Source organism: Cupressus sempervirens, chromosome 4 (genome assembly GCF_028749045.1).
Source record: "Cupressus sempervirens isolate cs-2001-9-10 chromosome 4, ASM2874904v1, whole genome shotgun sequence".
Lineage (NCBI taxonomy): Eukaryota > Viridiplantae > Streptophyta > Pinopsida > Cupressales > Cupressaceae > Cupressus > Cupressus sempervirens.
In genome coordinates this window covers 295280587-295296685 of record NC_143121.1, presented here as the reverse complement: position 1 = coordinate 295296685, position 16099 = coordinate 295280587, and the positions used below count along the sequence as shown (strand labels likewise).

The 16099-nt window shown below is 31.0% G+C and overlaps 1 pseudogene; it reads left to right on the top strand.

The window, feature by feature from the left end:
• The first annotated feature begins 331 nt into the window (after positions 1 to 331).
• Positions 332 to 4383, top strand: LOC149561172 (uncharacterized; annotated as a pseudogene).
• Positions 4384 to 16099: the final 11716 nt, after the last annotated feature.

The window sequence follows — 16099 nt, the reverse complement described above, 5'->3', positions numbered from 1 at the left end:
CTTATCTTTCATCTTGAGCATACTTTTTTTTGTCTGATGACCTATCATGTTACCTAGGTGCCCTAAACCACGTTTCAAGCCCTGAGATCAAGAACTTGGGGCCTAGGTCAAGCTGGGAGGACTAGGTTGACCTCGAACAACCTATTCCAAACTAGTTTGACTTAAGTCAACCTGGTCCAGATTAGGTTGACCTGAGCAGACCTAGTCCTAAAGGTCCAGTCCTAGGTGCCATAGAAAGAAGAAGTACTAGAGAGATAAACTATAAAGATGCAAGAAGAGGAGCAAAAGGGGGATCAAGCATAGACATATCCATGGCTCAACGAGGGGTATTATGAAGAGGGATGTAAAAGGTCTTAAAAGGTGAGTGCATCCATTTTGTGATGATACAATAGCTAGTATATGAAAAAAGAAATATTGGTTTTCAATGTATATCTTTTCTTGTGTAAGTACTCAAAGTCAAATTTATCATAAACCAATAGTTTTTTCTGTTATTAAAATTTCCCTATCAAATATAAAGATTTTAAAAACAAAATTACATCTTCTTGAATATGACTCTCTCCTTTAGTGCTAAAAATAAATTTTAATTTTTTATATGATTTACTATTTGTTTCTCCTTTTTTGAAGTAGCACCTTCTCAACTATTAAAATACCTACTTGTAATGTTTTGAAATTGTAACATTTTATAGCTAATCAAAACACTATGAGATTTATATGTTGATTATCTAGATTTAGATATCTATAATGTGGCATATTTAGTTTTTGAAGAAAGTTGAATTTTGTTGGAGAAAATGGAAATGATTTTATTGAGCTACTTATCAAAAGATTTACCAATAGACTATAAAGAAAAATTGAAGTAAATGAAGAAAAACATAAGCAATGGTTGAAATGAAAAATATATTTTATAACAAAAGTTATATTGTTAATTGAAAAATTTATTCAACTTGCAGTGAGGACACACTTGTTAATGTTGAATGGAAGAAAATTACTTTATTTTTTATAAATCTATGGTTAATAAAAAATTCTTTAATTAATTTATTTATTTTTTCTATTTTTCAATTATAAATTAAATAGCTTTAGTTATTAAATAACAATTTTTTCAAATATGTATGATAGAAAATATAAATTTTAAATTATGATTATAGTGTACTCAAATCAAGGCTAAAATTATGATTATTTTTATTATTAATGCTAAGTGATAAAATGTCATTTTAAAAATCATAATTCTAACACTATGTTGTTATCCAAAGTGCTAACCATAATACAAATCCTAACCTTAAACATAATTCTAACAATGATGTAAACCCATACCTTAACCCTATTCTCAAGAATAACAACTTTGATGACCACATTCCTCCTCAACCGGGGAAGCTTTTTCACCTCAGAATACTTAGATTGTCTGTGAATAAATTGGAAGGCTCCATTCCCTCCACTCTTGCTAACTGCCGCTCTTTGCAACGTCTCATACTATCCTACAACCATCTGAGTGGAAGTATACCTCCACAGCTTGGCCTCCTTTCACAATTGGAGATCCTTCTCTTAGGGGTAAACCAGCTAATGGGCACTATCCCACCTTCTCTAGGAAACCTGTCATCCTTAGTTCGCTTGAAGTTGAGGAGAAATGAACTACACGGCGATATAATGTTTGTTTTGAAGCTAAACTATCAAAGTTGCAGTCCTCGTTAGTTGACTTGGAGTTGGAGGAAAACGAGTTGCATGGTGATATTCCTGATGAACTTTGTATGCTTACTCAACTCAGAGTGGTTTATCTCAACACTAACAACTTGACAGGAGTCATATAACCGATGAACGGTAAGCATACCTTCTGAGCTTGGCCTTCTTTCACACTTGGAGTTCCTCTATTTAGAAGTAAACTAGCTAACAGGCACAATCCCACCTTCTCTAGGAAGCCTGGCATCACTAGTTGTATTGCACTTGGACACCAACAAGTCTTCTCCAAGAGTTGCAACTAGATAGGAACCAATTAACTGGCCACATTCCATTTGAGTTGGGAAAATTGCTCCATCTTCGACACCTTTTCTTATGGGATAATCATCTAACAGCCTTATCCAATTGCTCCTCTCTAGAGTATCTACAATTGTCATGGAATTATCCTATTGGTCAGTTATCGAGTCATCATTTTTATTTTGCGCTGGACTCTAATCAAATTGAGGGAAACCTACCAAGTGGCATTGGAAACCTCACAAAGCTGCTAACATTAGATTTATCTGATAATAAGTCTAATGGCTCCATTCCATTAGCATTCAGTCACCTTCCCAATCTTCAAGTGTTATGTTTGAACAGAAATAATTTAGATGGACGAATTCCACAAAGCTTTGGTCATGCAAAACAACTTGGGCTATTGTCATTAAGTTAAAACATGATTTCAGGCCAAATTCTAGAAAGTCTTGGTAATCTTCCACAGCTGAGACGGCTTGTTCTTCATCACAATATATTATCTGGGAAACTTCCTTCAAGTTTAGGGAGATGTATCACTTTGGAGTTGGTAGACTTGGCACATAATAGACTAGAGGGAAATATACCTCTTGAATGGTCAGGTCTTATAAATATCCAATTTTATTTCAATATTTCTAGCAATCTTTTACAACGTTCTATTTTGGTAATGACTAAAATTGTAATGGTCCAAGGTATAGGTATGTCTCTCAACTACTTCTCAGGAAATATTCTAGCTGCACTATCAAGTTGCACAAACTTGCAGTATTTGAATCTTTCAATGAATTTTCTTGATGGTCCAATACCAACATCACTCGCAATTCTAAGAAATGTTGAATCTATTGATTTGTCAAAAAAAAATTTATCAGGTGCAATCCCAGTGGGCTGCAAAGAAAGAAAAACACTTCAAAATATCAATCTTTCTTAAAAAACATAACAGGGGAAGTTCCAAAGAAAGGAGTTTTTGCAAGAATTCATCAGTGAGCAGTTTCTGGAAATCTTGGCCTCTGTGGTAGTTGAATTGAATTACAAGCATGCTCTGATTCCAAACAAAAGAAGTTCTTTCTCGATAAGAAGGTGATAATAGCAGTTGCGATTACTATTGGAATCATCATTCTGTCTTCTGTACTGCATCTAATTTTCTATAGGAGGCGTACAAATCAAAATATGCCAAATCTCAACATTGGGCCTGAAAGGATTTCATATATAGAACTTGAAGATGCAACCAGTGGGTTTAGCCAAACCAATCTTGCAAGAGTTGGCAGTTTTGGAGCTGTTTATAGAGGAATTATCAATGACAGTACACCTATTACTATTAAAGTTCTCAATCTAAATGATGAAAATGCTCTTCAAAGTTTTCAAAGGGAATGTAATGTGCTAAAAAGAGTCTAACATCGTAATGTGATCAAAATCATTTCATCTTGTTCTAACCTTGATTTTAAAGCATTGGTTCTTCCACTTATGTCAAATGGAAGTTTGGATAGATGTTTATATCCTGAGGAAGAAGAAGAATGCAAATTGAATTTGGCTGATCAATTAAAAATAGCAAAGGAGATAGCACAAGGAATGGAATATCTATGTCATCATTGCTTTGTGAAAGTCATTCATTGTGACCTAAAGCCTAGTAATGTGCTGTTAGACAATGATATGACTCCACATGTAGTTCACTTCAGTATTACAAAACTATTATTTGAGAATTCAATAATTTCATTGACTTTTGCAAATGTACTAAAGGGATCTATTGGCTACTCTACACTAGGTACTAAATTTTTCATATCACATTACCTTTGATTATGATTTTATTTTATATTAGTATTCATCTATAAATTAAGAATTAGAATTAGTAATAGTATGCTATAGAGTATTGGCCACTTTGCACTAGGTACAATTTTTTTTATATCAGATTACCTTTGATTGTTTTTATTTTATGTTAGTATTTCATATGTAAATTAAGAATTGAAATTAATAATATTATACTACAGAGTATGGAGTCAATGGAAAATTTTCAACAAAAGGAGATGTATACAGTTATGGAATTTTACTTTTGGAATTGTTGACAAGGAGGAGACCAACACATTACATGTTTATTGACAAGGAAGTTCTTAATCTATCAAAATGGACAAGCATGCATTTTCCAGAAAAAAATCAAAGAAGTGGTAGACAATGAACTGCTCAAAGATGTTAATGAATCAAATGAACCCATGGTAATGACATGTATCACTCAATTTATGCAAGTTTGGTTGGTCTGCACAAGGGAGTTGCCACAACACCGCCAAGTATGATAGAGGTAGTTGGAAAACTAGAAAAAATAACAAGTTTTTTCTTAAAACTCCAAATATATTTCATTTGCCAGTGAATATCTTACCTTTACTTGAAAGTACAAGTGGAGAAAACAAGAGAAGTTCTAAGAATTTGTCTTTATCTACATCTTAGTTCTTCAAAAACTCATTTTCAGAATTGGCTACATTCTTTATTTTACTTACCAATTGCTAATGAATATTTCAAAGATATTTTATGTCATTAAGTACACAACTAGAAATATTATGTAAATTAATTTATTCTACAAATATAAAATTATTATTTGCAAAGCAAGGTGGAAGATTAGATTCAAGGACATGTACAAAATTATACAGGCTAATATCCGTGTATTATTAAAATGACGGACATGGTTTCGTTCTCTTGCGAAAATTGTGTGAGAAGCTGTTTTCCCACAAAACTTAATATCATTCTCAGTATATTTCTATTATTTATTACTTATATATACTCCCACTCGTATAGTTCATGAGAGTACATCTTTCACACAACCATTGGATCATGGAATTGATGCTCATCCTTCATAACCCTGCATTTAAAATACACAAATTTTTGCTCAGATAATCAATCCTCATTAATGTTAGGTTCATACAATATCATTATTGACATAAATATCTACTGAATGGAGGACATATATACTTAAGTTGTTATGAACAACTTTTCCCATTCTACACGACATGGAGAAATACAATCGAAATTGAGCACATTTGGCTTAAAACCTACTTATTCAATTTTAAAAATCTGGGTCAAGTTCTTTTATCGTTAGCTGTAATAATTCGAGTAAAACGAGAAAAACTTGTAATGTAATTAATATCAAAGGTAAATTAAGCTGAAATTATTTGAGTTTGAATTTGTTTATCTTTGGCATGAGCTTTGAACTGGAGGCGATTCTGGAAGAGAAAATTTTACAGGGAAAAATCCAAATGGTTAAGATACTTAGAGTGAGGAGACTATTTCAATCAACTCTTCTTGAACAATGTTTTGATATTCTCAGCAATGAACCTAGTAACAATTTTTTGATGTTGATGAGCACAATAGGGAGCAAATTTGATAATGCTCGTTGTTTCCCTACTATTTCCAGCAAATTGATTATGTCTTGTCAATATGACCATCATTTTGAATTAACCAGACATGAGATTTAGAGTGAGAATGTCTTTGGTACCTAACACCATCCTTAATAAACAAAAATCATTTTAAATAATAAAATGGAATGAAAATAAAAAATTTTAAATTCCAGTTGGAGCATCTCAAACAGTGCAAGAATTCCTTCTTGCGTGAGTACTAAACTCACACAGCAAATCTCAAACCGCATTCTATAATGCATGGCTTCCAAATTTTTGGGTAGATAAAATAATATTTACAAATATGGCTTCCTTTATACTTGCTTATGCTGCTAGTTAGTTATTTTATTGAATTCTTATTCAACAACACTATAAAGGCCTATCTTACTATTTATAAATCAATGATTGGAATCTATAATCCTATGAAATTTGATAGGTTCTCTTGAATCCGAGGTATTTTTAAGGTTCATCTTGAATCCATCATTCCATACAATAATTTTAAGTATTTTTTTTTTTACTCTAAATATAACTTCAGATGATATATCATAAAGTCAATGTTATTTAAGAATGAGGAAAATCTACTTTACATGAAACAAATATGTCTTCTATTATTTTCTATATATATTGAGGTCTCTTATGAAAACATTTCATCAAAGCTTTATATGAACAAGCTAAATACAAATTTCAGGGAACATTAAAATATTTTTGGGGCATGTAAGAAAATAATAGATATTGTTAAAAAATTGTACAGTGACCATAATGAATTTCAACATAATATTTTATTCATCATCATCTCAAATTTTAATATGTTGATAATCAAATCAAACATCAACTATTTTAATAAAAAATGATGATTTAATATAGTTTAACAAATAATAATTGTTGGAAGATGAAGCTTCAACAAGAAGTTTGTCTTTTATGGTATATTTTATGATATCTCTACATTAGTAGACATCGTGTAGAAGTGTCATTATTTCTTGCACTTGAACATAGATGCTTCATAACAATAATTTTTTGCAAAACATCTTCTAAATTCTTGTAGACCATCTTCTCTATATTATTTTTTGTACATATTAATACCTTTATTTACTAAAGCTAGATGGTTAACTTCATGTTAATAGTTTATTGGAAAGGTCATGATCTATTCTAGGATGTAATACTTTTGAAATATTTTTTAAACTAATTATTTCTTGTATTTAATTTCATTTATATTTGGTGGTGAATGATCTAATGACTGCTACTTTCTTCCAATTGAAATAATTAACTCACAAACTTATTTCTACATCTTGCAAAGTAAAATTTAATATTCAATAAGAACTTATCATATAAAAAAATTCACATGCAAACTTCCCAATCATACAATCATTTTTCTTTTACTAAAACAAAAATAAATAGTTCCTAGAAACATATATCCATTATCTTTGATGGAGTATACAATCTATCCTAAAATTTTATTTATTATACCTATAGAGAGATTAAAAAGGTGACAGCAATTATGAAAACTTGTTCCACGAATAGTTTCTTGATATGGAATTTTGCAAACATTTGAACATACTACTATTTACAATTAGAAGATTTAAAATTCTATATAATTATATGAAAGAATATATACGATAAATAAATTATTTTCAAATAATGTTATGAGTACATAGTTGTCCATCAATACTATGAATCTCTTTATTCAATAAATTCACTATGTTTAGAGTTCATATTGTACTAATTATAAAACTTATACTAAAAAAAATTGATTTGTTATGTTTTAATTTCACATTTGTTTCTTTTGGAAATTTTCTTATTAAACTAATAGCTACATAAAATATTTTTAACTTTACATTTAAAAATAATAATTTTCTAAAATTTGATTGGGTGATTTCATTTTTTGAATGCAAGTGCCTTGGTTGAGATTTTTATATTTTAATATTGTATTTTTTATACTATATTTTTTTCAATAGAACATATATATCAGTAATTATAATTATAAGTAAAATGCAAATTCAATTCATAATTAATATCATTATAGAAAACTATAATTTTATAATATTTTTATAAATTAAAATATTTAATATACAATAATAAATTTACTAAATTGAAACTAAATTTCTATAAAAATTAAAGCAAAGTACTAAGCCACTATATGGCACTTGTTAATTATTCCTCAACATATTCTTCACCTAAACCTTTAGCATACATTAATTTATTTTCAATACATGTATCTCCAATATAACCTTCTTACTCTTCTCTACTTTTATGGAACCAATCTTTTACAATACTTGTTTTAATCTTTTATATTAACAAAGATTTTTTCTTTTCATTTATAAAAATACTTTCATTCTACGCACATTTCCATTATCATTGATTGGGACATAAAAGTTATATTAAAAACTAGAAGTTGGGGGCATGAAAAGTGATAAATGAGCAAGGAAAACATGACCTATTGGTCCTTTAGCTTGTGGTAGGTGGAAAAGAATAAGAGATTACAATTGTCATGAGAGATCTTATGCAACTATAGCAAGAATAGAAAAATAGTGGGATTGAAATCACAATTCTAATCAAATACAAGGACCATCAACTCTTTGGAGCTCGTGTAAGGAAATCTATCAATGAAGGAATTGGTATTTTTGGGAAGAAAATAATTAAAACTATGATTAACTTAACATTGAGAGTTAAACATAACTATGGATTTGAGGTATCTATACATATATTTTTCTATTGAAGATAACTCTATAGTAAAAAGATTAGAACGATTAAGGTTGATGTGTTTCTCCATCCATTCAGTTGGGTATTGGCTTGTGATATAGAAATATTTGTTGTTTTAAGGTTTATATACCTTAGTGGCTTAACTTGGCTATTTATATAATTTATTGACTTCTTTAAGATGATATTATCCTAAATTGTAAGACACTTTGTTGGACCTAATGGTAAGGTGATGTACTATATGACATGGGATGATATCACATATTCCTTATTTTTTAGCAAGTTGACATCCACTTGGAGGATGCTAAGTTATGAGAATATATTTTTATATATTTTCATTTGGTGTGGAAATTGATTTAAAAAAATCTATGTTGACTAAAGAATCTTGATTAACATTTTATTTTGTGCGCTAAAGTTATGTTTTAGCAACATGCATTTATGGTGGAGTTACTTTCAACAAGTGGTGTAAGCTAAGAAAGGTACCTAACCTAGGTCACGATAATTTCTATGTTATACTTTCATTGTATTTTAAAAGATGACTACTATGGATGAGATAGGTGTTGTTTCGTTGGAACTTTCTATGAGTACCAATGTCATAGATTTAACAAGTTTCTTATATTGTGAAAAGATGTACCTCTTTTGTGTTGAATATAGTCTTGGAAACCATGGGCACCTACCTATTGTGTTGAGCTCTATATATTTTGTTGACTTTGTTGATTACAAAGTAGAGAAAAAGAGTTGAGTTCATTACATAGTGTTTTGTTGTTTGATATTCTCTAGGTGGAACAAGATGTAAATTTCCATGTGAAGGCTTATAGGTTGAAAATATATTTTAACTCATTAAATAATACATTGAATTGATGTTTTGGAGCATGGGGAGCTTTTTGACCTATAATGGTTTTCCCCATGTGTGTGTGTGTGTGTGTGTGTGTGTGTGTGTATGTGTGTATGTGTGAAGGATTTGAGAAATATGCAATACAAATCCACATATCCCAACAAATACCTACATGTAAAAATTTGTCATAGAGAACAAAAAGATAAGAAGAGGCAAGCTTTTACTTTGAAAACATGTAAATTATATTCTCATAAATGAAAAGATACAAGATAATTACAAATGATCTATCCTTATAGTAGGAGATCAAAACCCAAAAAGGGTAAACTAAAAGGTAAACGGGTAACCTAAAAGTTAAATTCTATTTAATAATTGTCAATTAATTATTTAATGAGAATGCATAAGTGCATAAAGTGAATCTTAAGAAGAGAGAAAAGGTAATTTAATTAATGAAATTAAATTAACCTTTTCCTCTCTAACACCCTCAATTACGATGAGAAAAAGTATAGCTACAAATAATACAGGAAGAACAAGGAAGCTACAATACAATGAGGAAAGAAAACATGGGTCTTGGTAACAAGGCTTGATGAGGTACCTAATCACAATCAAATCTCTATGGAATAGAAAAATAGAGAAAACATAGTGGTAAAAACTCTACTCCAAAAATATATAGAAAAGAATGCAAAAATGAAACATCTCAAGAGAATCTCTCAAGACCATGAGTACAATGAAAGCATCCATGGTAGAAGCTTGATACTCCATAGCCCCCACAAAATGGTAGAACTCCTGTGTCAATGATTATAACAATGTAGCTCCAATCAAAATGAAACAAAGGCAGTGGACAAGGATGATAAAACCCATGTATATAAGCTACAATTGGAAGTCCTAGCTAATGCTTAAGGGAGAAAGCATGAGAGTCCTAAAATGGAATCTCCAATAGAGGTGGAATAATAGGTGTGTTGAAAATATCATTTGAGAGGAGATGTGTGTCCTTTGATATATCCTCAATAAATAGAGTAGGGTGCTAATCATAGAGTAGGGGGCTCAATGATTAGAGCTACAATAGTAGGAAATGCTAAAGACTAATGTAGCAATAATATTGCATGTCTTAGTATCTCTAATGTGCATTGAATCCTATGCAAACTCAACTATCTTCCCTGTCTTACTATGTGTAATATGATAAATAGAGAGAAGGTTAGAGGACAAAGATGGAACAAAAATTACACCATGAAATGTACCACCATCAATGTCAATAGAACCTCTCCCACATATAGTCATAATAGTGTTGTTCCCCATCAAAATGTGTGGAGTAGGAGAAGCCTCAAAAGAAGAGAAGCAATCATGAAAAAATAACATATGATGTGAATCTCCTGAATCCAATAACCATTTAGAAGAATGAGGAATAGTAGTTGCACAGTGCATGACCTTTTCCTATATCTTTACCATCAGACTGAAATGATGATGATGAAGAAGGTTTGTGAGAAGTAGAAGGAATATCAATGTTTCTCTTCTAAAGGAGACCTATCAAATTTGAAATGTGTTTGGAATATCCATCAAACTTCTTCTCATAGCAATGTGACTCATCATGATTAGGCTTATTATAATAAGCACATTTTGGTCATTCTGGCTTTGATTTAACCCCTTTAGGAGAAGGTAGCCTTGATGAACTATAAGTGCTAGAATCAATCTAAGACTATGAAAAATGAGATTTATGACTCTTCTCCTTCACCCCTGAAGATGACTGAGCTACCAATTCATGATTATGTGTGCCTATGAGAGAATCTAACTAAGAGAGCTTATCTTTCTCCTGAGTCAACCGATCATAAAAAACCAGAAAGGATGGACCCAAAGCATCTTTGGTGGAATAGAAGGTAGAAGAAAAAATTTGAAAGTTTCCATGAAGCTTGGAATGAATAAGGTAGATACACTTAGTGTTAGTCTTCATTTTCCCACAACTGTACAATAAAGATCTTAGTTTCTTGAATTTCATCAAGAAGTCCTTAATGGAGGGAAAAGAATCTGGTATAAGTGAGGTAAGCTCTACCTCAATTTGAGGTGCCCTAAACTCATTCACTATACCAAAGAAGCCTTCAAGCTTAGTTCACATAGCTAGAGTGGTATTGCACCCATCAAGATGAAATTATGGACAGTTGGAGACCTATAAAGCAATCAATCCTATTGACTCATCCATCTTGTTCCTATGTTGCATGACCTCAAAAGGATTTTGTAAAAATGGTTACACTACATCTAAACAATACCACAACACTTTTGACTGCAGAAGTTGTGTCATAAAGGTCTTCCATGTGTGATAATTATGAGGGATTGGAAGTTCTAGACAAGAAGAGGTCTCATCCATTGTTTTAGAAGGTGTTGAATTATTTTTTAATATAGTTCTAGTTTACACAAGTAAATAACATAAGCAATATGAAAGAATACCCCCCACAATGCAAAACATTAAACCCTAGCTACTAGAAGGAATGCATAAATGAGAGAAGAGGAAAAAAACCTTCAGGCATGAATCAAGAATACCTCTTTTTTGCAAGCCAAAAACTAAGAAAATGTTGAAAGTATTGTGTCCACACAATATTATTTCAAAATAATACTAGATCTAGAAAGTAGATAATAAATTGTACACTTTAGAAAAAATAACACCTAAATATGTGTTCATATGAGCCCGAATGAAGCCTTTGAAAATGTAAAAATTGGGATTTGTGACTTTTAGAAAAATTCAGAAATAAAGATCACAAACAACCCACACCAATGTGTAGAGAATGAAATTCTACCCTAAAACAAAAAAAGCTTGCTTAGAAAAAGTACTTTGTATGAGTGAGATATCATTGTTTGAAAATCATCTCTGTAATTATTTGTTTCTAAATCACCATCATTATACCTCCAAAAATAAAGAAAAATGTCAGATTTGTTTCGTGAAACCCTCTTTCTCCTTTTTACAATGGATTTGGCTCTAATACCATGAAGGATTTGAGCAATACGCAATATAAATCCACAAAGCTGGATGAATACCTAGATGTAAAAATCTATCACAGAGAAGAAAAAGACAAGAAGAGGTTAGGGTTTTCTTTTAAAATATGAAAAAAATATTCTCATAAATGAAAAGATACAAGATAATTACAAACAATCTATGCTTATAGTAGGATATCCAAACCCAAAAAGGGTAACCTAAAAGGTAAAAGGGTAACCTAAAAGATAAATGTTATTTAATAATTAATAATTAATTATTAAATGAGAATACATAAGTGCACAAAGTGAAATCTTAAGAAGGTAGAAAAGGTAATTCAATTAATGAAATTAAATTAACCTTTTTTCTCTAATAGTGTGCACCAAGATGGTTGTAATGTCCCCACTATTAAGGTTACATTGCGACAAGTATTACCTAGAAGAAAATAGTTAAAATCATAATAATAACCGATATGTTCACACTATTCTTCCCTGTAATGTAACCCCAATCTTAAAGACATCTCTAGATCAGGTTTCTTAACCCTTAGTTATTCAACTGTCGTCTCTAGAGTGCACCCCTTAAGATTCACATATGCATATGTTGACATCATCAGAATATTCTAGACATTGTCTATTTCTTTTTCCCTCTAGCCTTTCATACAAGGTTACTCATCTTTGATAGTGGCACAATAGTCATTCATAGGAGGATCTCACTCTTGCATTAGCATTGTGAGGTTCCATTTATTACTGGTGTAGCCATTCATATAGAGTTACTCATCTCTCACACTAGCACAATAGTCATTCATATAATTGTCTCACTCTTGCACTAGCATTATGAGGTTCTATTTATTATTCATGTAGCCATTCATACACGAATCTCACTTCCTTCACTAGAACTATGAGATTCTATCTAACTATTCATATAGAGACGACCTAAAACTCTACACTAGCATGTAGCCATTCATATGAAGATGAGCATAATCTCACATTGACACAATGAATTAATTACTTTGATTCATAAAATAATATTATTATCTTTCCACACATCAATTCATTCTTTAGATTTGATAATGCCAAAATTATAAAAGCTCATTATTAAATTAAAATAACATCTCTGAATTAAAACTAATATTCTAATATTCAAAAATCTTTCCTAAATTTTTCCACACACAAATATATTTAGATCTATTTATATAATTGTGTGGAGAAAAAACTATAAACCATTTAAATAACAAGGATAACTACCCTAGTTAATAAAATAGATTATTTGATTATCATGTACCTCTTATGATGTAGCCCCTATAATTTTGGCTTTATTGCTTTATTTCTTTATTGAGATTTTAGATGGATTTCTAATTCTCCTTTATTTTAATTGGCAATTTATATCATCTCTTCCTCCTTATTAATCCAACATTTGACTTGAATAGTGCTTCATCGGTTTAATTCCTCATTATTTTCTTGATTGTCGTGTCTTGGCTTGTACCTATGTTAACTGATTATTTTTCCCACTTTAAATCTGATTGCAAAGTATAATATATTTGATCAAAACAATTTTCCACTCTCCTTATGTGGCATTCTCCCCACTCATTGATATGAGTGGGCCAGAGAGTTTATTTCCCTTCACAAGCTTTTAAATGTGCTAGTTCCACCTTTTAACCTTGTTTTAATTAATTATTTATTTAAACCTTTTTATATGTTTGCATAGTTTTCGTATATTTATTGGATAATTTATTTAATTTAGATAATGTACGTCATTTATTTTTATGTTTATTTATTATTTGTTTAACACTTAATAGTTATTTTATATAGGTAACATTAATTCATAACCATATACATCCTTGGCTTATTAATATATTATATTAGGGATTGTATACATTTATATTTGAAGTGTATATTATAATATTCAAATGTTAATTTGGGCTCATATCAATGGTGTACAATTTTGTGGACATTGTTGACATAATGGGTGTTGCACACATTACATAATATTGTTATATTGTATTATTTTTATTCTATTACATAATGTTGCATCTAGGTGGACATGCAACATGTAAGGATTCTCAGGGATATACTTGATGAGTTGTATTGTAGCATTGTGATAATATTTCATGTAATTATTTAATATTGGGGAAAATAATTAAAATTTCAATATTAAATGTGTGGTCAATAGGTTAGGTAGCACATGGTTTATGTAATACCACTTGGTAGTTTTGTGAGACTTGCTACTATATAAGTAGCCACAAGGGTAGTTCTTGGTGTGACAAGGACAATAAGACAAAAGGAAAAAAGGACAAGAGTTGAGTATACAAGGCTTGATAGGTTTTCCAAGAGAGAATTTGTGAAGGTTGGAACCATGGCATGGGATGTGTGGATTCATGCTTGTTCACATAGGTTGCTTAGTGGTGGCTATGGCTTTGAAGACTTCCATTCTTGTATTGCAATGGTTTTTTTTGTTGAATAATACATAGTGATGGATGGTTTTAGAAACTGGGTTTTTACCTCAATGAGGGTTTCACAGAGTATATCTTGTGTGAGAATTTTTGTGGGTATGTTGTATATTCTCTTGCATGTGGATTTTAATTGTATATTTGTTTAATATCTTAATGGGTTATGTGAAAATGGTTATATTCTTTGTTGCAATTTTATTTACAAGTGGTATTAGAGCTATGGTTTTATTATTGTAACTCTAGACTGAATCCATGGGAATGCATGAGAGGATAAAAGAGAGGGTAGGATATATGAGTTGTTTATTGTAGATCTGAGGGTTTTGGGTTTGATGTTATGATGGGATGTTGGTAGATTTTGAGCATGTGAAATTATTGGACAAAAGAATTTTTTGAATATTTCATTTAAATGAGGGTTTGAGGGGGAGCTTCTAGAAATGACCTCCTAGATAAAAATAGACCTCACCATTGGATCAAGGTCAATGTTTCCATAAATTTTGATAGATAATATGCCCTAGTTTGGCCATGTTCAGAGGAAATGAAAGAGTTTTTTAGTTTCAACCCATGATGGCCACCAAATTTATTCTTGTCAAAATTTTCATCAAAAAAAAAAAAATGCACTAAAAATTGTAAATGATTATCTTAGTAAAATGTCCATAACTTTCTCTCAGGATATCTGATTTCAGACTTCTTATAGGTGTTGGAAAGCTAATTTAGAGCACTAAAACTTGGTGTAGGTTTGGTTCTATTATTTTAATATTTTGTTAGATTTTTAGAGCCCAAAATTTAGATGTTATTTATTTTAAGCATGGATTAGGGCATAACTTGGGCATACGGAGTCAGATTTTGAGTTTCGAGTACTCAGTCTAAAGCTCTTGGAAATATCTACACATTGGTTCAAATTTGGTGCAGGTTTGGCATGATTCATTTGGTGATATATTGATCTAAATACTTTATCATATATTGACTATGGTAACATTGTGAGTTTATCATGTTATATATTTTTGATATTAAGATTTGAGGTCATTGTATACTCGGTTCATATTTCAGTTTGATCTCATGATGATATGATTATTAGTGTTTGATTTGGATATGTATGATGACTTGTTGGGTCTACAAGTTGTGTAGTGTTGTAAGCAATCTATACTTATAGGTTGTATTTATGGCATGGTTATGGATTGCCTTTGCCCATTGATCTTTCATTATTGGTGCATATTAATATTGGTGTCTTGGATTTTGATTTTCTATGCCCTAAGTCATATGATTTTTTGTTTCTTCTTCAAGTAGAAGGGATGAGATGGTTTTACTAGATATAATCACGGTGGAGGATTGTGGTTGACTATTTTATGCTGACAGGTTGCACATATTAAGAGTTAGATGGGTGATTCATGGATGTGATCATGGTGCCATAGATTTTGGTATTACATGATTGGTAATATAGGTACATCCTTGATGTTCATTAGCTTGGATTCCTAATTTGGTTATGGCACCATATCTTCTTGGTTAGGGTCATGGTTATTTGGTTTATTTTAAAGAACTCATGATGTGCACTTTGAGTTCTTTGGTGGTTTCATGCCTTGATTGATTCTCATGGTTAGAGGATAGGTTTTTCATCATGATGTCATGGATAACTTGGATACATGGTTTAGTGGGAGCTTGTGACACTAATGAGGTGACAGTATAGGATTAGTTCCTAGTTTAGTTTACATCTTCTTGGTTTGGAGATCTTGGTTTCACTTGGTATTGACACTTTGGTTGTGTGAATGTAGACCTAGAGGATCTTGATGTAGGAGATGGATTTTACAATGCCTTGGTACAATGGTTTAGTGGGAGTTGTTGGCATTGATATA